General features: G+C 35.6%; 1 protein-coding gene across 2 annotated transcripts in view; it reads right to left on the reverse strand.

The window, feature by feature from the left end:
• LOC131805970 (MAP kinase-activating death domain protein-like) overlaps positions 1-21,488 on the reverse strand; it is a 145,298-nt gene that overhangs the window by 62,698 nt on the left and 61,112 nt on the right. The window lies entirely within an intron of this gene.

The raw sequence follows: 21,488 nt of genomic DNA on the forward strand, positions 1-21,488 counted from the left end.
CAGCTAAAGGAACATGAAATGTACCCAGCAGACGTCGGACTCCTCCTTGGGGTATTAATTAAATGATTATTATTCACTTAAAGCTAAAACACATATTGTGTTCTATTCACAAGGGTCCTGATAAAAAAAAGCGGCGAGAGAGAGGGAGGTGGGTGTAGGATGTGGCTATGTAATCTTGGGTTGTTGTAATTCCACACCATTCAGCTTCGATTTCCATCTACGTTTCAATTAAATTCATTTGAAGGCGAATCGCAAACATTTATTTTCATTTTCATGAAAGGAATATTTCATTTCGGTTTTTCGAAATTCTTGGTATTTCTTGTGGAAGATGAATTGATTTCAATTCTTATTTTAGGAATGTTAACAGCAATAATTTACAATTAGTTACAGGGGATAATAGATTGCGGATAATAAATTTAGTTGATTGTTAAACAAAATTAAATGAAATTCTTAAGATGAGGTAAGGGACACATTCCATTAGAAGACAAATTAAATCTCAAAGAATTATATCGGGGGACAAATAAAAATAGTTCAACACGAAATTTAACATCGGTCGTCCCAACTTTTTATGCCGTCAACCAACTTTTTATTCCGGATCTCCTCAAAATCTTTCAAATTTTCAAGTGTCGTGACATGGTGACTGACATTAAATATTTTTTTGAGAGGAATTAATGCAAACACAAAAACCCAAAGTATTAATCGACTAATTATATGTCTGGAAAATTAAGTCGAAAACTCCATATGAGAACTATACAAAAAAAAACTACATCTACAAAGAAAATTGTTGCCGAAATGTCAAATCAGAGCTGATTTTGTTAATAATTGTCATTGCTGTCATTTTGAAGCGACTCGTCCGACAGCTGTTAAAATTATTCCAGTGACAGCTCATTATATTGTTTACAAGCGTACCAAAGGATTTTTGTGGGCATTTTCCAGAAAATAAATTATAGTATGATATCCTAATATTTGGCTGAAAACCCAAAAAGGCTATTGTTAGAGCACTCCAGCATTTAAATATGGATAAATGTTTTGTGTTTCGCATCATTGCTCGTTACCGTGATACTGGTAGCGTAGCCCGACGTCATGGAAGTGGACGGAAGAAAACAGCAACAGCACAATCAGCAGAATTGGTTCGAAAAGTAAAGAAGCGACTTGATCGAAACCCGCATCGCAGTGGCAGGAAAATGGCTCGTGAGCTGAACATATCGCAATATTCCATTTGGCAAATATTGAAAAATGAACTCGGGGTAAGGGCATTAGAATTCCAAAAAAGTGCAGGAACTTACACCGCAACAGAAAGAAAATAGACTCAAAAGAGCTAAAAAGTTGCTTCGCTTGGCCGAAAGTGGTGAACTCCCGAATTTGGTTTTCTCCGATGAGAAAACATTCGTTGTCCAGCAGTTTGTAAACAAACAAAATGATCGTGTTTACTTGCCAAAAAGGTCAACTGAAAATGTGCACCTTCGGTTGGCCACCAGAACTCGAGCGGCGGCCATTGTGATGGTGTGGGCCGCCATAACAGCCGATGGTCACTCTCCGCTCGTATTAATTGACCGTGGCATCATAATAAATGCCGAATATTGTCGCGAAAATATTCTGGAGGGTGCATTAAAGCCTTGGACAAAAATTTTGGCCGCAGAATTGGACACTCCAACATGACTCTGCAACATCGCACTCATCATGCGCCACCAAGAATTGTTACAAAATGAGGTTCCTAGCTTCATTTGCAACGCACAATGGCCACCAAAATCTCCGGATACCAATCCGTTGGACTGCTGTGTCTGGAGTATTTTGGAAAGAAAGGTTGGCACCAAAAAGAACCAAAGTGTCGATCACCTCAAGCAAGCTCTTCGCCGGGAATGGGCCAAAATACCGCGAGGCAACATTCGGGCAGCATGTGACGGTTTCATTGGCCGTTTGAAGGCCATAATTCATGCTCAAGGTGACCAATTCAAACAAATCTAAACTTATTCCAAAATTTGAAGCTTTTTCCGACATGTTTTGCTTTAATTCAATAAAATTAAAAAAAAATGTAAAAATTATGGCGTTTGACTTTGCAGCAGTTTTTTTTTTATTTCATGGCGGAATTCAACACGTTTGATTCAATGCTAAATTTGATAGTCTCTGCCAAAAATCCTGCCTTTTGGCGAACAATATATTGAAATCGAACGACGATATTTATGGGAGCTATATTCAAATTTAAACGGATCTCAATAACAATTGGCAGAGGTATTACTGAGCTGTATCTGACATCTGGTACCAAATATAATTTTTGTGGAGTGCATATTACGAATGTCCCCCACATTCGGATGAAATATATATATGGGAGCTATAACTATATCTTAAACCAATTTTTCAATACTTGCTGCTTCTTTGTCATATGTGCCAAAGTCCATTCTAATTGGCCTAATTTTGAACATTTCTTGCACAATAAACGTCAAATAGGATAAAGATATAAATGCGAGCTATATGCAAATCTGAGCCGATTTCGACAAAATTTGACAGAGGTATTTCTGAACTGTATCTGATATCTGGAACCAAATATCTCTGTTATAGAGTAAATATTACGAAATTTGGGGATTTAAACACAAATCGGATGGAACAAGCAACTGGGACCTATATCAAAATTATGCTTTTGGTGCAGAATACTTATAAAATCGTTCGACACTTTATATGGGAGCTATATCCAAATCTGATCCGATTATTACCAAATTTCACTAGTGTTCGTTGTTGGGCCACAGAAAATAATTGGTTGAAAATTTCATAGCAATCAGACAATAAATGCGACCTGTATTTTGTTTACAAAAATACATGAACAGAGGGACGGACTTCCATAAATCCAATCCGTTCCCTTGACTGTGGTTTCGGACAGCGTGTGACGGTTTCATTGGCCATTTGAAGGCCATAATTCGTGCCAAAGGTGACCAATTCGAACAAATCTAAATTTATTCTAAAATTTGTTGCTATTTCCGACATTTTTAGCTTTCATTCAATAACATTTAAAACACAAGTTAGTACAGGCTATAGTAGTGCGGGGCCAACCATGTGATACCCTACAACATAACAATATGTTTGAAGTCTCCTTATATCCAAATTCAATTTTGGAAAATTTCGTTTTTGAAATAATGTCAAAGAGCCCGCCCAGATGTCACCCTCAGGTTTTTGACTCGGAGAATTTGGCTAATATTTACGCACTCCGTCATGTTGTATTCGACACAATTTCATACGAAAGTTGTAGTCCATTCTATAGTTAAATATAATCCAATAGTCATCCAAAATGCTAGACTTCTTCCCTGTCCTTAACTCTCTTCTGGTGCGAATTTCCGTGTCGATTAGTTTTCAATTGTGGCCTATAGAGCGACTACAAAATTAGAAAAAATAAGATTTTTTTAGTCCATTTGCACCTCTAAATGTACATCTTAAGAACAGTAGGCTTTAATTCCGGCCCTAACGCTCCCCGTGCAATTTCGTGAGGATCGGATGATAATTGCGACATGTATATAATACCCTCAAAGCGTAGTTTTGAGGGGTGTAAAAATTTAGAAAATTTCCAATTTAAAATTGTTCGTCAAATTGAAAAAATCGCATGCGATAAAATATATGACAAAAATTGAAAAAAAAAATGGAAGAAAAGATATTCACTCATCTAAAGGTATATTCTTCCGCGATTTTCTTAGATTGTATCCTTAGTAAAATAAATAGTAAAGTCGGCCCAGCGGTTCTTGACTTATAAACAGAATATATAAGATATATTTCTTTTACATATATATTGTTCCTATTTTGCTATATCCGATTTCTTGGCTATCAGCATCACTTTACCTTTTAATGACCTTTTAAAGTATTTGTGATTTGGCTGGCGTTAAAAATATTCGCGGATTAGTGGAAATGTTCCTATTTTCTTACATAAAAATTAGGGTCTATTTTACCAGCTAAATATTGTCCGATGGCCGCCCAAATGCTAGGCTTCTGCCTAGTCCTAAACTCTAACTCCATATAAATTTCCGCGTCGATTGGTTCATAATTGTGGCCTATAGAGTAACTGCAAAATCAGGAACTTTTTTTGTCCATTTCAACCCCTAAATATTTTGCAATCATCTCCACCTCCATTTTCAATTTGGTGAAGATCGGACCAAAATTGCGACCTATATCTTGATTACAAATTAACATGGACAGACGGACGGACGGACATACAAAGCTAGATCGACTCAGCTCGGTGAGATAGGAAGATCCATATATACTTTCCTATGTGGGAAACCAATATTTCGAGGTGTTACATAATTTTTGACCCAATCCAACAGATAGTGTTCTAGGATATAAAAATGTAAAAATTATGACTTTTGACTTTGTTGCAGTTTGGGGTATTATAAGTTTGATTGGGCAAAAAATTTTGTAACACCTCGAAATATTGGTTTAGGACATAGAAAAGTATATATGGATCTTCCTATCTCGCCGAGCTGAGTCGATCTTGCTATGTATGTCCTTCCGTCCGTCCGTCCGTCCGTCTGTCCATGTTAATTTGTAATCACTCTACAGGTCGCAATTATGGCCCGATCTTCACGAAATTTAGAATGGAGATGGGTCTAGACCCAGAATAGAACCATATTTCTTTTGGAGATGATCGCAAAATATTTAGGGGTTGAAATGGACCAAAAACTGAAAATTTTCCTGATTTTGCAGTTGCTCTACAGGTCGCAATTGCAGACCAATTAAAGCAAAAGTTAGCATGGGGCTAGACCTTAGGGCTGGGCAGAAGTCATCCAAATTTGGTGATCATCGGGTAATATTTAGTGGGTGAAATAGACCATAACATTTAAATAAAAGTCAAATTTTCCATTAAACCGCCAATATTTTATTCCCGGCGAAATTACAAATGGACGAACAGGTCAATCCTGACCGTTACGTATATGCTGATAGTAAATATATCGGATATATATAGCGAAATATATACAATGTATGTATACAAAGGAAGGGGATGTTAGCTAGAATGCTTATATCTCAAGAATGGCTGGACCGCTTTTGACAAGTTTTGTCAATTCAGAATGCCCTTATGGCATAATGAATAAAATCTAAAAAAATCGCATAAAAAGATGTCACTAATGATGTTAATATAGATTTTGTAGTATTTTGTGACATTTTTTTTATTTTTTCATATTTTTTATCGCATGCGATTTTTTCAATTTGACTTAAAATATTGAAGTGTATATTCTGTAATATTTTTTCACCTTACAAGACAGGTTGGGTTTATTATATACAGATTGCAGTTATCGTCCGATCCTCACGAACATTTTCACAAAGGTGGGGTTAGGCTCAGAATGGCTGGGTCTATTGGTTTCAAAGATGTCCACAATATATTTAGGTGTTGAAATGGACCAACAACTAATACTGTTCCTGATTTTGAAGCCGTTATAAAGGTCCAAATAGAATCCAAAGTACACGAAATCTGGCATGAAATTAGAGTTTAGGACAGCTGGTTGAATGGACCACTACTTTTGTTTGAAAAAATACCAAGATTACTTACAGGCGATATCCGAAATACACAAAAGGCGAACTTCTTCCTTCTTTATGCTGATTTCGCTGAAGAAAAAAAATATAGAAAAATTTTGTAGACAAGCAAATCATATAGATGAGTCTGAATTTGGAGATACAGAGAGGCGTCTTGCTGTTGGAGACGATCGCAAAATATTTAGGGGTTTAAATGAGCCAAAAACAGAAAAAAATTCCTGACTACACAATTGAAGCCAATCGACACGCCTGAGAAGAGAGTTAAGGACAGGGAAGAATTCTAGCATGTAGGATGACCATTGGATTATATTTATCTGTAAAATGGACCACAACGACTAACAGCACGACGGAGTGGGTAAATATTGAGCAAATGTCCCTGGTCAAAATGCTAAGGGTAATATATGGGCAGTGTTTCGTGACATAAAATCTTCTAAAATGGATTAGGACATAAGGGCGCTTCTAACAAATTGTAGTGTTGTAGGGTATCACATGTTCGGCCCCGCACGACCATAGCCTTTGCTTACTTGTTTATCTTTACCCTGTATATAGCCCCCTAATCCTATATAATCCAGATCAAATATTTTTATTTATTCATATTATTATATTATTTATTTATTTATTTATTATTATTTATTCATATTAAATGTTGGCAAGAGTTAGGCTGTTTAAGATTTAGTGGTTTTAACAAGCTCTTGGGCGAAAATGACCTTGAAGAATCTGCTAACAATGGATTCTTTTCAGTCGACTTTGAACAATTTATTAAAAAAAAAAACTAAAACTTTAGGGATTTTATGTAGGTGTTACCCTACCATGACGTCATAACATTCAAAGAAATGTATTTCCATAATTTTAATTTACGTCCTTTTATTGGAATTTTAATTATGCCATGAAAAGAACACTCAAAGAGAAGTAATTCTTTTTCTTGGTTACAAAAAGGGAAATCCTTTTTATTTCTAAGCGCAATTATAACCAGTGACCTTTTCAGGCAACCACGTCCAATACATTTGAAGAGGTTGACATTTAAAAGTCTGCCTTTTCCACATATTTTTTCCCTCGAAACAAATACCTGCGCTCATCGGCGTGTGTCAGCCAGTGTCATGGAATTGATTGATATTCTTTTAATTATTTATTTCATATTCAGTTATTTCTTTTTTTTTCATTTCCTTTTTTTCTGATTTCCATGAAAAGCCACAAAAACACACAATTACGGCTCTTCATTAAGATATTGTCATTTTGTAGGAAATTAAATTAGAATTAGAAAAAAAAACCCGAGCTGCAGACGACAATCCTTTTCTCTCTCCAACGTTATATATTGCCTTTGGATGAAAAAACAATAAAGGAAAACTGAATAGCAATAACAATAACAACAAAAAAACTTTATTTGAATACCTCGACAGTCATTTTGTGCTAAAAGCAAAAACGGATAACCACAAAAACAAAACAGGAAAAACTACAAAGCAGCCATTGAATAGGAAACGGAAGGAAATCAGGTTTGATTACAAAGTGTGTGTGTATGAGTGTTTGTCGTTGTTGTTCTGCTAAGATCCGTTTGCCGGTCTGTCGCTCTGATTGTAATACTCTCTTCACTCTATGCAAATGACATAAATAAATGCAAAAAATGTAGGTCTTTGAAGGCAACTTGTTTAGTAGTTGTTTCTATGTTTTTTGCTTTGGATTTATTTTTCCATTGCCCAACTTTCATTTAATGCGGTTTATGGAGCATTGAGACAAATCATCACCATCCATCCAAATACACTCACACACACACATGCTACCGTTCCCATATCAAAGGCACAAATCCACAACTAATTGCGCCGACATTTTAATGAGGCCCAAAGGTGAAAACTACATTTGCGACTCAAATGATTTCCTTTTGTAATTTCCTTACATACAGTGCCGTCAAAGGTAATTATGACAATTGTTTGTAATTTGCCGTAATAGTTCTTAATGGCAGTAAATGATTCAATTTCCGAATATATGTTTAACAATTCTTTTCGAAACAACATTTTAGTTTTGATGGAAAAAAGGTTAAAGTTCTGCTAGGTTGGGACAATAAATTACAGCAAATTCAAAAAATTGAAAACTTTTAAATCATTGCCATTGAAGAATTCATTTAAATAAAATTCGCATTTATTGTCTTAAAAATTAGTTTCTACATCAAAGTCTTTACAAATGAATTGTCGAATTATTCAAAGTATTTTCTATAATTAGTCGCTACTTTTCCCAATATTTTTAGAAATAAAAGGATTCTTTTCGTTCTGTGGCAAAGAAGAAATCAACACTATTTCCGATACCCTTCTCTGAAGTGAAGCTATTCCATCAAAGACGTTTTTCATCGATCCAAAATCATACACATTTTTTAATTATCGGATTAAGATTCCGGGGTATCCATTTATTTGTAGTGTTACAGAAAACAATACAAGGATAATTTAGGTGGAAAATTTTAACCTACAAACAAGTCAACAAAGCGGTCTTTTCGGGCCTTTTTTCCAAATATGTTTAAAAACTCCCTTAAACAGTATCGTGGCAACTCAAAATATTTTACAAAATTATTTGCCATAAAGTCAAAAGTCTATATCTTGCCTAAACGTCAGAAAATAATTTTAGTGTTAAAGACGAACTTTATGTAAAAATATTCAAAAAAGCATAATTTTGGAAGGATGACGTCAAAGACAAACCTATTCTTCATATACTTTTACTATAAATCACCGAAGAAAATAAATATTTATTTCTACAATATATTAAAATAAGTTAACAAAGGCTATAATCATGCACGGGCGACCATGCGATACCCTACAACACCATAATATGTTGAAAGCCCTCTTATGTCGAAATGCATTTCGGTCGTGTCGTGCTGATAGGTATTCAAAACAATTTCACACAAAAGTTTTTTCCTATTTTACCCGGCCAATTTAATATAACAGCCATCCAAATGATAAACTTCTTCCCTGTCCTTAACTCTCTTCTCCTGCAAAATCCCGCGTCGATTTGTTTTCAATTCTGACCTGTAGAGCGACTACGTAATCAGAAAAAAAAATTGTTGGTCCATTTGAACTGCTAAATATGCATCTTCAAAAACAAAAGGCTTGAATTCTAACCTTAAACCTACACCAATGCAAAATTTCAAGGGAATCGGACCATAACCTCAACACACTGTGTTGTAGGGTGTGGAAAAAACTTTAAAAAAGTAGTCAAAAAAGTCAAATTGAAAAAATCGCATTCGATAAAAATTGTGACAAAAATTGATAAATTTTAACCAACATTTCGAGGTGTTACTTAATTCTTGGTCCAATCAAACTATTACAAAGATTATTTTTTTAGATTATTTTTTACGTTAAAGCTCATATATACATACTAGTCCGTTTCGCATGTTATAAGGTTGAGGTAGCCAAAATTTTGACCCTTTGTGGGGGACGTACCGAAAGGAGTGGTCCAATATATTCCATCTTCATACCAGATTGTGAGGTACAAGAAGGAGTGGACTATTTTCGAACTCGAGCTAAGTTTGTCAATAATGCTACGATGTACCAAGTTTGAATCAAATAGACGAGAGTTATCGTGCGCTCCAGCCAGACGGCCGGACATCCCTAGATTGACGCAAAGAGTACGTATATTCTGGTATAAGAAAGAATATACCAATATGCTCACCTAATTTGTGGATCACTTACTTTAAATATGTTTACAATCGAATTACGTATAACAATAAGAAAGCGGTGACGACAAAACAGCGGGGTTTCAGTCAGGAACTTTGAATTTTGAATCGCATTGTGTTGCATATTCGTCTACTCTATTCTATTGAATCGATCTAGCGATGTCCATCCGTCTGTCTGACTGATGCACACGATAACTCTTGAAAGGGGTATCCGAATTGGTCAAAACTTAGTACATCGTAATATTATTGTTAAACTTAGATCGATTTCGGAGAGGGCCAATATAGGTCCACTCCAAAATAATTTTTTTACTGCATACAAAGAGAAAGGATAATCCGATTTTGTTCTAACTTAGCGAGTCCTAGTATTTGCGTCAGTTCTAGGTCAGGTGCGAAAATGAACAATATTGGTCCACTCCATCAACTACCTCCACCACAAAGGTTCAAAATTTGGAATAAAATTAGATGTCCGATTGTCTTTAAATTACACACATCACAATATGTTTATTAACCCAAGGACTGGTGTGAATGTGTAATATATGGGTCCACTGTTTCTGGTACCTTCCCCACAAAATGTCAAAATTTTGAATATGCATGAAGCTCATAAAACGTGAAATTAACATCTGATTCCATTCAGACTTGGTACATCTCTATATTTCCATCAACGTAAGATCTGTTTAAAATATGGTAGAGATCGGACCATTTTTTCTGGTACCTCCCCCATATAGGGTTCAAGCTTTTGTAAAACAAAACTCTCAAAGGAAGCGAAATAATTATCCAACTCTCTTCAAATTTCACATATCCAAATGTTTTTGCTAACGCAAGACCTTTTGTGAAGATGATATATATCTGCCAATCCCTTCTGGAACCCACCCACAAAGATCGCAATTTCCAATACTTATATATGTCATAACTTTTGAAGCAAGTGGCGATTCTTCACAACTTGCCATATCAAAATATAACCAGATTCCTGGAATGAATATAGAATTTATGATTTCATTTTACCTGTACCAATATTTTTATCTGTATTAGATGAAGTATGGATGGAATACTTCGGTCGACTAAATCTGATATCTCACGCTTACCAATATAGTACAAACTTGCCACGCCGCATTATTTATATCTTATTTATTTAGTTCCGATACGAAATGAGCAATATTGGCCCACTCCTTCGGAGCCTACTGCATAGAGGGCAACAATTTAAATAATCAAAACATAAGTCAAAATATATTTAAATAAGCGAACAAGTTACTTTTTAACTTGTTTTATTAAAAAATTAACCTCCATTAACGCCATAGTAACAATAATTTAAGACGATTAGATAAAACACCTCTTCTCATGAAATATATTCCCAATATATAAAAAACATAGTTACAGTAATCCGCTTATTTATGCTCTTGACTTTAAAAACAAGGATGTTTCTTTTACATGTAACTCCCACATTAATCTGGACACGCTTTCGAATATTTCAATATTTCATGTAAAGCCATATTCGAGTGTAAAAACTTGCACATATTAAAACGGATTTTAATTAAAAATTAATTTGGTGGAAAACAGGAGGAAACAATATCACGCCAGAACTTCAATTCCTCAATATCAACAAAAAATATTAAATTTTTTTTCTGGCTCTCTTTTTCTCCCCTCATTTCACATTCTTTGTTGTGGGATCTCTGACGTTCTTTCCTCCTTACATTCCTTTGTTCGCGCAATTAACAAGTTTTATGTTAAACGTTACAACAAGGGAAACTTTTGTTGCCTGTGTTTGTTTAACAAGCTTTTGCCATACACTTGCACACACACACACACACACACACAGGAAGCAGAGGGACTCAAAAGGAGACCAACACCTGCCAGCCAGGATGTATGCAAATTATCAGGTACGACGTCATAACATATCATGCCACCAATATGCAGAATATTCCCCCCACCACAAAGTCCTTTGTTGACCAAAGTAAGCCACACCACCACACCCACCTCCCCATTATCCCACCACAAAGAGTCCTCTTGCTTATTGCTGACGTTCTTCGTCGATGTGCAGTGGTTATGCCACTAAGACTTTTAGCTTAACCATCAGAAGGAAGGCAAAAGGCTCGTGTCATATACCGAGTTAGTGGTTAACCAAAGCACTCACCTCGAACATGGTTCAGGGTAATTTTCACTCAACTTTCCTTGAATTACCATACCACCGACCACGACCTGGGAGAAGGTGGGGAAGGGAGGAGTATATCATTAGACTTGTAGTGTGTTAGCAATATCGCCAGCTAAGACCTTCTATAAACATTTTAATGCATCGCATTTATTTATTCATATCATTATTATGCGTTTTTCCTTTCTTTTATGGCCAGGGTTCTTAGCATAAAAATTGAAATAGTTAAGAAGGATGGCTAAAAACAGGTGCAACTGTTAATACCATAAAAGTAGTAATATTTATGTACTCAGCTGTTTTTATGCTGATTTACAGGGGAGTAATGAATAAGAATAAAAATTCCATAATCACTAAAAACCTATTCTTTCTATACAAAAATGATTCATTCACTGGGCCCTGAATTTTTTATAAAAACCAATGCCTTAGTCATTCGGGACTTACTTCGAAATTTTTTATATTAGAACTATATCAGCTTGAATACTTTAAGCATTTTTCTATAGAAAAAAAAACAGAGGCCTCAGTCATTTTTCCTATAGAAAAAGATCAGTTGGACTGAGGCATTTTTCCTATAGAAAAAAAATCGAAGGCCTCAGTTACGAACTGAGGTATTTTTTTCTACAGAAAAATATCTGAAGCCTCAGTTACGAATTGAGGCATTTTTTCTATAGAAAAAAAATCTGAAGCCTCCTTTACGAACTGGGGCATTTTTTTCCTATATAAAAAAATGGAAGCCTCAGTTGGACTGAGTTATTTTTGCCTATAGAAAAAAATCGGAGGCCTCAGTTGCACTGAGGCATTTTTTCCTATAGAAAAAAATCGGAGGCCTCAGTTGGACTGAGGCATTTTTTCCTATAGAAAAAAATCGGAGGCCTCAGTTACGAACTGAGGCATTTTTTCTATAGAAAAAACGTCGGAGGCCTCAGTTACGAACTGAGGCATTTTTTCTATAGAAAAAACGTCTTTTTTTTCTATAGAAAAAAATCGGAAGCCTCAGTTACGAACTGAGGCATTTTTTTGTCTATAGAAAAAAAAATCGGAAGCCTCAGTTACGAACTGAGGCATTTTTTTTTTCTATAGAAAAAAAATCGGAAGCCTCAGTTACGAACTGAGGCATTTTTTTTTTTCTATAGAAAAAAAATCGGAAGCCTCAGTTACGAACTGAGGCATTTTTTTTTTCTATAGAAAAAAAAATCGGAAGCCTCAGTTCCGAAAAAAAATCGGAAGCCTCAGTTACGAACTGAGGCATTTTTTTTTTCTATAGAAAAAAAATCGGAAGCCTCAGTTACGAACTGAGGCATTTTTTTCTATAGAAAAAAATCGGAGGCCTCAGTTACGAATTGAGGCATCAGTTACGAACGGAAGCCTCAGTTACGAACTGAGGCATTTTTTTTTCTAGAGAAAAAAATCGTAAAAAATTCTAGAGAAAAAAATCGTAAGCCTCAGTTACGAACTGAGGCATTTTTTTTTCTAGAGAAAAAAAATCGGAAGCCTCAGTTACGAACTGAGGCATTTTTTTTTCAAGAGAAAAAAAATCGGAAGCCTCAGTTACGAACTGAGGCATTTTTTTTTCTAGAGAAAAAAAATCGGAAGCCTCAGTTACGAACTGAGGCATTTTTTTTTCTAGAGAAAAAAAATCGGAAGCCTCAGTTACGAACTGAGGCATTTTTTTTTTTCTAGAGAAAAAAAAAACGGAAGCCTCAGTTACGAACTGAGGCATTTTTTTTTTTCTAGAGAATAAAAAATCGGAAGCCTCAGTTACGAACTGAGGCATTTTTTTTTCTAGAGAAAAAAAATCGGAAGCCTCAGTTACGAACTGAGGCATTTTTTTTTTTCTAGAGAAAAAAAATCGGAAGCCTCAGTTACGAACTGAGGCATTTTTTTTTCTGGAGAAAAAAAATCGGAAGCCTCAGTTACGAACTGAGGCATTTTTTTTTTCTGGAGAAAAAAAATCGGAAGCCTCAGTTACGAACTGAGGCATTTTTTTTTTCTGGAGAAAAAAAATCGGAAGCCTCAGTTACGAACTGAGGCATTTTTTTTTCTAGAGAAAAAAAATCGGAAGCCTCAGTTACGAACTGAGGCATTTTTTTTTCTAGAGAAAAAAATCGGAAGCCTCAGTTACGAACTGAGGCATTTTTTTTTCTAGAGAAAAAAAATCGGAAGCCTCAGTTACGAACTGAGGCATTTTTTTTTCTAGAGAAAAAAAATCGGAAGCCTCAGTTACGAACTGAGGCATTTTTTTTTTCTAGAGAAAAAAAAAATCGGAAGCCTCAGTTACGAACTGAGGCATTTTTTTTCTATAGAAAAAAAATCGGAAGCCTCAGTTACGAACTGAGGCATTTTTTTTCTATAGAAAAAAAATCGGAAGCCTCAGTTACGAACAGAGGCATTTTTTTTCTATAGAAAAAAAATCGGAAGCCTCAGTTACGAACTGAGGCATTTTTTTTCTATAGAAAAAAAATCGGAAGCCTCAGTTACGAACTGAGGCATTTTTTTTTCTATAGAAAAAAATCGGAGGCCTCAGTTACGAACTGAGGCATTTTTTTTTTCTATAGAAAAAAAAATCGGAGGCCTCAGTTACGAACTGAGGCATTTTTTTTTTCTATAGAAAAAAAATCGGAGGCCTCAGTTACGAACTGAGGCATTTTTTTTTCTATAGAAAAAAAATCGGAGGCCTCAGTTACGAACTGAGGCATTTTTTTTTCTATAGAAAAAAAATCGGAGGCCTCAGTTACGAACTGAGGCATTTTTTTTCTATAGAAAAAAAAATGCCTCAGTTCGTAAAAATGCCTCAGTTACGAACTGAGGCATTTTTTTTTTTCTATAGAAAAAAAATCGGAGGCCTCAGTTACGAACTGAGGCATTTTTTTTCTATAGAAAAAAAAATCGGAGGCCTCAGTTACGAACTGAGGCATTTTTTTTCTATAGAAAAAAAAAATCGGAGGCCTCAGTTACGAAATGAGGCATTTTTTTTCTATAGAAAAAAAAAATCGGAGGCCTCAGTTACGAACTGAGGCATTTTTTTTCTATAGAAAAAAAATCGGAGGCCTCAGTTACGAACTGAGGCATTTTTTTTTCTATAGAAAAAAAAATCGGAGGCCTCAGTTACGCACTGAGGCATTTTTTTCTTATAGAAAAAAATCGGAGGCCTCAGACATTTTTTTCCTATAGAAAAAAAATCGGAGGCCTCAGGCATTTTTTTCCTATAGAAAAAAAATCGGAGGCCTCAGGCATTTTTTTCCTATAGAAAAAAAATCGGAGGCCTCAGGCATTTTTTTCCTATAGAAAAAAAATCGGAGGCCTCAGGCATTTTTTTCCTATAGAAAAAAAATCGGAGGCCTCAGGCATTTTTTTCCTATAGAAAAAAAATCGGAGGCCTCAGGCATTTTTTTCCTATAGAAAAAAAATCGGAGGCCTCAGGCATTTTTTTCCTATAGAAAAAAAATCGGAGGCCTCAGGCATTTTTTTCCTATAGAAAAAAATCGGAGGCCTCAGGCATTTTTTTCCTATAGAAAAAAAATCGGAGGCCTCAGGCATTTTTTTCCTATAGAAAAAAAATCGGAGGCCTCAGGCATTTTTTTCCTATAGAAAAAAAATCGGAGGCCTCAGGCATTTTTTTCCTATAGAAAAAAAATCGGAGGCCTCAGGCATTTTTTTCCTATAGAAAAAAAATCGGAGGCCTCAGGCATTTTTTTCCTATAGAAAAAAAATCGGAGGCCTCAGTTACGAACGGAGACATTTTTGTCCTATAGAAAAAAAAAAAAACATCGGAGGCATCAGTTACGAACGGAGGCATTTTTTTTTCTTATAGAAAAAAATCGGAGGCCTCAGTTACGAACTGAGGCATTTTTTTCTTATAGAAAAGAATCGGAGGCCTCAGTTACGAACTGAGGCATTTTTTTCTTATAGAAAAAAATCGGAGGCCTCAGTTACGAACTGAGGCATTTTTTTCTTATAGAAAAAAATCGGAGGCCTCAGTTACGAACTGAGGCATTTTTTTCTTATAGAAAAAAATCGGAGGCCTCAGTTACGAACTGAGGCATTTTTTTCTTATAGAAAAAAATCGGAGGCCTCAGTTACGAACTGAGGCATTTTTTTCTTATAGAAAAAAAATCGGAGGCCTCAGTTACGAACTGAGGCTTTTTTTTCTTATAGAAAATAAATTGGAGGCCTCAGTTACAAACTGGGGCATTTTTTTCTTATAGAAAAAAAATTGGAGGCCTCAGTTACGAACTGGGGCATTTTTTTCCTAAAAAAAAAAAAATTGGAGGCCTCAGTAACGAACGGAGGCATATTTGTCCTATAGAAAAAACGTCGGAGGCCTCAGTTACGAACTGAGGCATTTTTTTCTATAGAAAAAACGTCGGAGGCCTCAGTTACGAACTGAGGCATTTTTTTCTATAGAAAAAACATCGGTTCTTCTGACGCATTTTTTCGAACGAAACAAATCTGACCCCTCAGTTCGTCTGAGGCATTTTTTTTTCCATAGAAACAAATCTGACGCCTACCAAATTTTAGATTTCAAGCACTATCTGTTCACCCAATATCAAATTTTATCCGTTCTCACAATACCAAATGGTACCATTTTAGAATTTTTCGTAGCCTTAAAGTTCGAATTTCCAAAAACCCTTTGGTACATCGATCCTCCTCACTCTCCTCGTTCCAAATTTCAGAACTCTAGCTCATTCCGTTTGTCATATACAAATACAAATATTCATTTTTTAGTACATTTTAGTGCATTTCGTAATTTTTTAGTACGAATTTTCAAAAACCCAGCATTTTCATACGCCTACGGACAAAGAAGAAATGCCTCAGACATACTGAGGTCTCCGATATTTTTTAAAGAAATGTCTCAGTGGGTGATTTTTCCAATAGAAAAAAATACCCCATTTTTTAGCCTTGATTTTCTATAGAAAAATGCCTCACTGGCTTATGCCTAATTATTTTCTATAGAAAGATATTCCTCGATAACAGGTTAACAGTCTATTTTTTTGTATACGAAAAATGGGACAGAGGCCTCTGTTTTTTTTTCTGCAGGTTTCTTCTCATTGGGAGGAGAATTTATTTCGGAGGCCTGAATTTATTTTGCCCCAATCCTCAACATATCCTCAGACTTTTGTATGGCTTTTATCTCTCTAGTGTCCCTAAACGTCATTATTCTAGTTTTGGTTGGCAATTATCGCTGAGAAATAAATAAAATGGTTTGAAATCATGAAAGCCCTCCAAAGAATAAAATTGACTTGAAGATTCTACATTGGCCGAGTGGATAAATCATGTCTATGTGTGTGTTTGTTTGGAATTTATTTCGGGGTTAGTTAGGTTTTGTATTCAATTTAAAAGTTAGACAAAAAACATGATAGGAGCAACGTCTAAAGCAACGAAGAGGAACCACACAGCCATGAGATAGCTGCATTCATTTAGCAATGCCGAAAACAAAAACCTAAATAAAAAGTAAAACAAATTAGAACTGGACTGGATTTGTAGTAATGAAAGATAAAACTTGGACTACGTGATGATGGTTGGTGGTCCCAGTTAGTATCAACCTTATACCAGCTGCACACCATTCTGAGAGTATGTTTCCCCACTACCGAGCTCAAGAAACTTCTAAATGTCTCTAAAACCCTTTCCTCTCTTCTTTTTTTAAAAACTGAATTAAAATATTTCATTGAAAATCTCGATAAAGATATAAAACCCCACCCTCCTACCGAGAAAAGCACATCATCGTCATTCCAATGACCTTGTAACCGAAAACCATTTCTAAATGTAGATTCATTCATCATCATCAGATGAAGATTTTCATTATTATCCTTCGCACTGCCGGGCTCGAAGTGAAAAAGGATATAAATGCTGTGAATTTAAGTTGGCAGCGGACGCCTTTCGTTGTTGTGGGTGGGTGGCCATTGGCGGGGTCAGCAATGTTGTAGAGATTTTATTTTCAAAAGAAATTGGAAACTTTGTAAAGGCTCTCGTTTGCAAATTGACCATTTTGAAAAAGTGGGGGAGGCAAAAAACTTCCATGGCTACGTCCCTGATTGATGCTGTGTGTGTACGCGCCATTGTGAGCATTGTTTCTTTGTTGCTGTTGTTTTTTGTTCTCAATTCAACATTTCTGAGATCATGGCAACTGTTAATGATGAGTTTGCGGAAAGTTGAGACAATTGGCGACGTTTAATTGGGCACAGCAGCGAGTAGAAATATAAATATCAGAATCCAACGATGAATTAGAACAATAACTATTTGTGCAAAATATGGCAGTTTGTTAGAAATGTTGAAACTTTTTTTTAATTAATTTTTATGTCAGAAACTTTGTTGGCATGTTTTCGTCATTTGCCTAAAATTTAAGGGCAGCCATAGCCGGAATATCATTGATTCGTTTGAAAAAAAAAAATCGAGAAGAAAAGTCAAATTATATCCTATAAGAAATTTCCACATGCAATCGATAAAAAAAATCTGTCGGTTAGGTTGAAAAGAGGGGCAAAACAATTCGTCTCATGCCCTGTGTGGCATACACTTAAGCCAGTATAGACCTGTTGTGCGCTCTAGACTAAAGGCTTTTGAAAGAAGACGGGCAGATTACAGTCTATTACAGTCAGTTGCCTTTATGAAATTCCTTAACTGTTTCATATCATTTACCATGATCTGATTAAAGTCTGGTATGGAATTGGGTTCTGATACTGGGATCTGATATTTGCAAATGCTGGGCATTGGCAGAGAAAATGTTTCAATGTTTCGTCATCTTCCCAGCATGCCCTACATATGCTGTTATCTGCACAAAAAAATTCTCTAACTTCCCCGATTTTTTCTCAAGCAATTATGGACTGTTCTGTTGGAGAAAATCCTCTGAGGTCGGATTTTATTCTATAGAAAAAAATCTTATTTGGTGAGAAAACTCTTCCATTATTCCTGGAACTTCTCTACAGAAAATTCTCAAAGTAGTTCTTTTTATTTTTTTTGGAAATGTTCTCACGCTCATTATAATATCTTGAAGTCAGAATCTTGGTCTTTGGAACAACCAGTCACTGTGGCAGATTTTTATACCTTCTGTCATATAGCTAGGGAGAGTATTTGTCAATTGATACGGCTGGTGCGCACGATAACTCTCGAAGGAAGTATCTGATTTGGTTCAAACTTGGTACATCGTAATATTTTTCTCAAACTTAGATCGAGTTCGGAGATGGGCAATATCGGCCCACTCCTTCTGGTACCTCCCCCAAAAAAAGGTTGAAATTTTCAAAAAATATATTTTTTGCACAGAAAGAGAAAGGATAATCCGATTTTGCTCCAACTTTGCAAATCTTAATATGAATAATGAAAATGGACAATATCGGTCCACTCCATCAAGTACCTCCCCCACAAAGGGTCAAAATTTTGAATAATTACAACTCTTATAAAATGTGATGTAAGAGTCCGATCTGTCTTCAAATTTCACCCATCCCAATATTTTTATCAACCTAAGGTCTGGTAGTAAGATGGGATATATCGGTCCGCTCCTTCTGGAACCTCTCCCACAAAACGTCGAAACTTTCAAAATATATATATTTTTGCACGGAAAGAGAAACGATAATCCGATTTTTTCAACTTTGGACAATATCATTTAACTCTATTAAGTAAACCCCCCCCCCCCCCCTCAAAAAAGGGCGGGGGTAGGGCGGGTAAGAGTCCGATTGTCTTCAAATTTCACACATCCCAATATTTATATTAAGCCAAGGTCTGGTGTTAACTCCTTCTGGTACCTCCCCCCCAAAATTTCCGATATCGAAATTTAAAAAAAAAATATTTTAATGCACGCAGAGAGAAAGGATAATCCGATTTTGCTCTAACTATGCGAATCCTAATATTTGCATCAGTGCTAGGTTAGGTGCGAAAATGGACAGCTTCGGTCCACTCCATCAAGTACCTCCCCCACAAAGGGTCAACATTTGGAATAATTATAACTCTTATAAAATGTAATATAAGTTTTCGATTATTTTCAAATTACAGACCAAAATATTCTTATTAACTCAAGATCTTGTGTAGTTGTAATATATCTGACCATTCCTTCTGGCACCTGACCCACAAAAGATCAACATTTTGTATAACCAAAACAATCATAAAAACCGAAATAAACATCCTGTTCTTTTCCATCCATCATTTCAACTAACTCAAGGTCTGGTGTGAAGATGGGATATATCGGTCCACTCCTTCTGGTACCTCCCCCACAAAGGGTCAAAATCTTGGTTATTCATGAAGCTCATAAAACGCGATATTAACATATAAATACATTGAAACTTGGCACATCTCAAAATTTCTATCAACACAAGATCTGTTGTACAGATGGTAGAGATCGGACCATTATTTCTGGTACCATTATTTCTGGTAAATGTAAACTAAGAGTCCGATTATCTTTACATTTCTCACCTTTCACGATTTTCACTAACACAAGATCTGTCATGAAGAACAGATGAAATTGACTGCTCATTCTAGTACCTCACCTACAACGGGTCAACAATCGGATACTTGTCTTCAAATTACACACATCACAATATTTTTATTAACCCAAGATCTGGTGTGAGATCAAAATTTTGAATATTCATGAAGCTCATAAAACACCATGCCATTAAGACTTGACACATCTCAATAGTTTCATAAACACAAAATATGTTATAAAGATGGTAGAGATCGGACCATTCCTTCTGGTACCTCCTCCACAAAGGCTCACAGTTTAGAATAACCAAAATGACAATCAAATCCGAAATAAGCATCCAAATCTCTTCAAATTACACACATCACAATATTTTTACTAACCCAAAGTCTAATGTGATATTGGTGGATATAACGCGAAATTAATATACGCTTCCATTCAGACTTGGGACATCTCAATATTTAAAACAACACAATATCTGTTATAACCAGTAAAGAAAGTCTTGAAGTCGGGCGGGGCCGACTTTATGATACCCTACACCACTTTGCTAATTTAGTAGAGCTCCACATAACAATTAAAAGTTCAAAGGACAAGATGCCGAAGCATTTGTATCTTTTAAATTCGGATCTGTATTGCCCATTTGGTGCACAATTAATTTGAAATCGGATAAATATATATATGGGAGCTATATCCAAATCTGAACCGATCTCGATAAAATTTGGCAAATATATTTCTGAGCTGTATTTGACATATTTCCCTGAATATCGTTGTTACGGAGTGCATATTACGGCTGTGGGTAACAAATACAACAAATCGGATGAACAATATATATGGGAGCTGTAGCTATATCTGAACAGATTTTCACCAAATTCGACATACTAGCTTCTAGACTCAATTCGGTCGTAAGTGCCAAATTCCATCCCATTTGGACAAATATTAGACGTTTGGTGCACAATAAAAGGTAAATCGGACTAATTTATATGTGGGAGCTATATCCAAATATGAACCGATCTCGATAAAATTTAGAAAATTTATTTCTAAACTGAATTTGCTCTGTTTCCCCAAATATCGTTGTTACAGAGTGCATATTACGGCTGCGGTGGACAAAAATAACAAATCGGATGAACAATATATATGGGAGCTATAGCTATATCTTAACCGATTTCGATCAAATTTGGCATACATATTTTCAGGACTAATTTGGGTGTATATGCAAAATTCTATACTATTCGGGCTGATATTACACGTTTGGTGCGCAATAAAAAGTAAATCGGACGAAGATATATATATGGGAGCTATATCTAAATTTTTACCGATTATCTCCAATTTCAATAGGGTTCGTCCTTGGGCCAAACAAATGATTTGTGCAAAATTTCATCTGGATAGGGCAATAAATGCGAACTGTACTTTGTTTACAAAAAATACATGGACAGACGGACGGACGGTCGGACGGACATGCATAAATCGACTCAGAATGTAAGTCTATGCGGATCATCAAAAGGAACTATGGGTCCATCTCGTTTCCTTTTGCCAGTTACAAACAAATACACAAAAACATAATACCCTGACCACCTTGTAGTGTTGGGTATAGAAATCATGGTCCTTGTTAGAGTATTTTCATATTTCAGCTATTTCTTTCAATTCTTAACTTTTTACGAATCTCGGAATCACTCATAAACCTATTTATGGTAAAATCTAGACAGTTCATAAATTAGTACACCAGTATCGAAACGTATGAGTGATATCATAAATTTCATATCACTCATACGCTGGAGTCCACGGAAGTAGATGAG

Source organism: Musca domestica, unplaced genomic scaffold (assembly GCF_030504385.1).
Source record: "Musca domestica strain aabys unplaced genomic scaffold, Musca_domestica.polishedcontigs.V.1.1 69, whole genome shotgun sequence".
Classification (NCBI taxonomy): Eukaryota; Metazoa; Arthropoda; class Insecta; order Diptera; family Muscidae; genus Musca; species Musca domestica.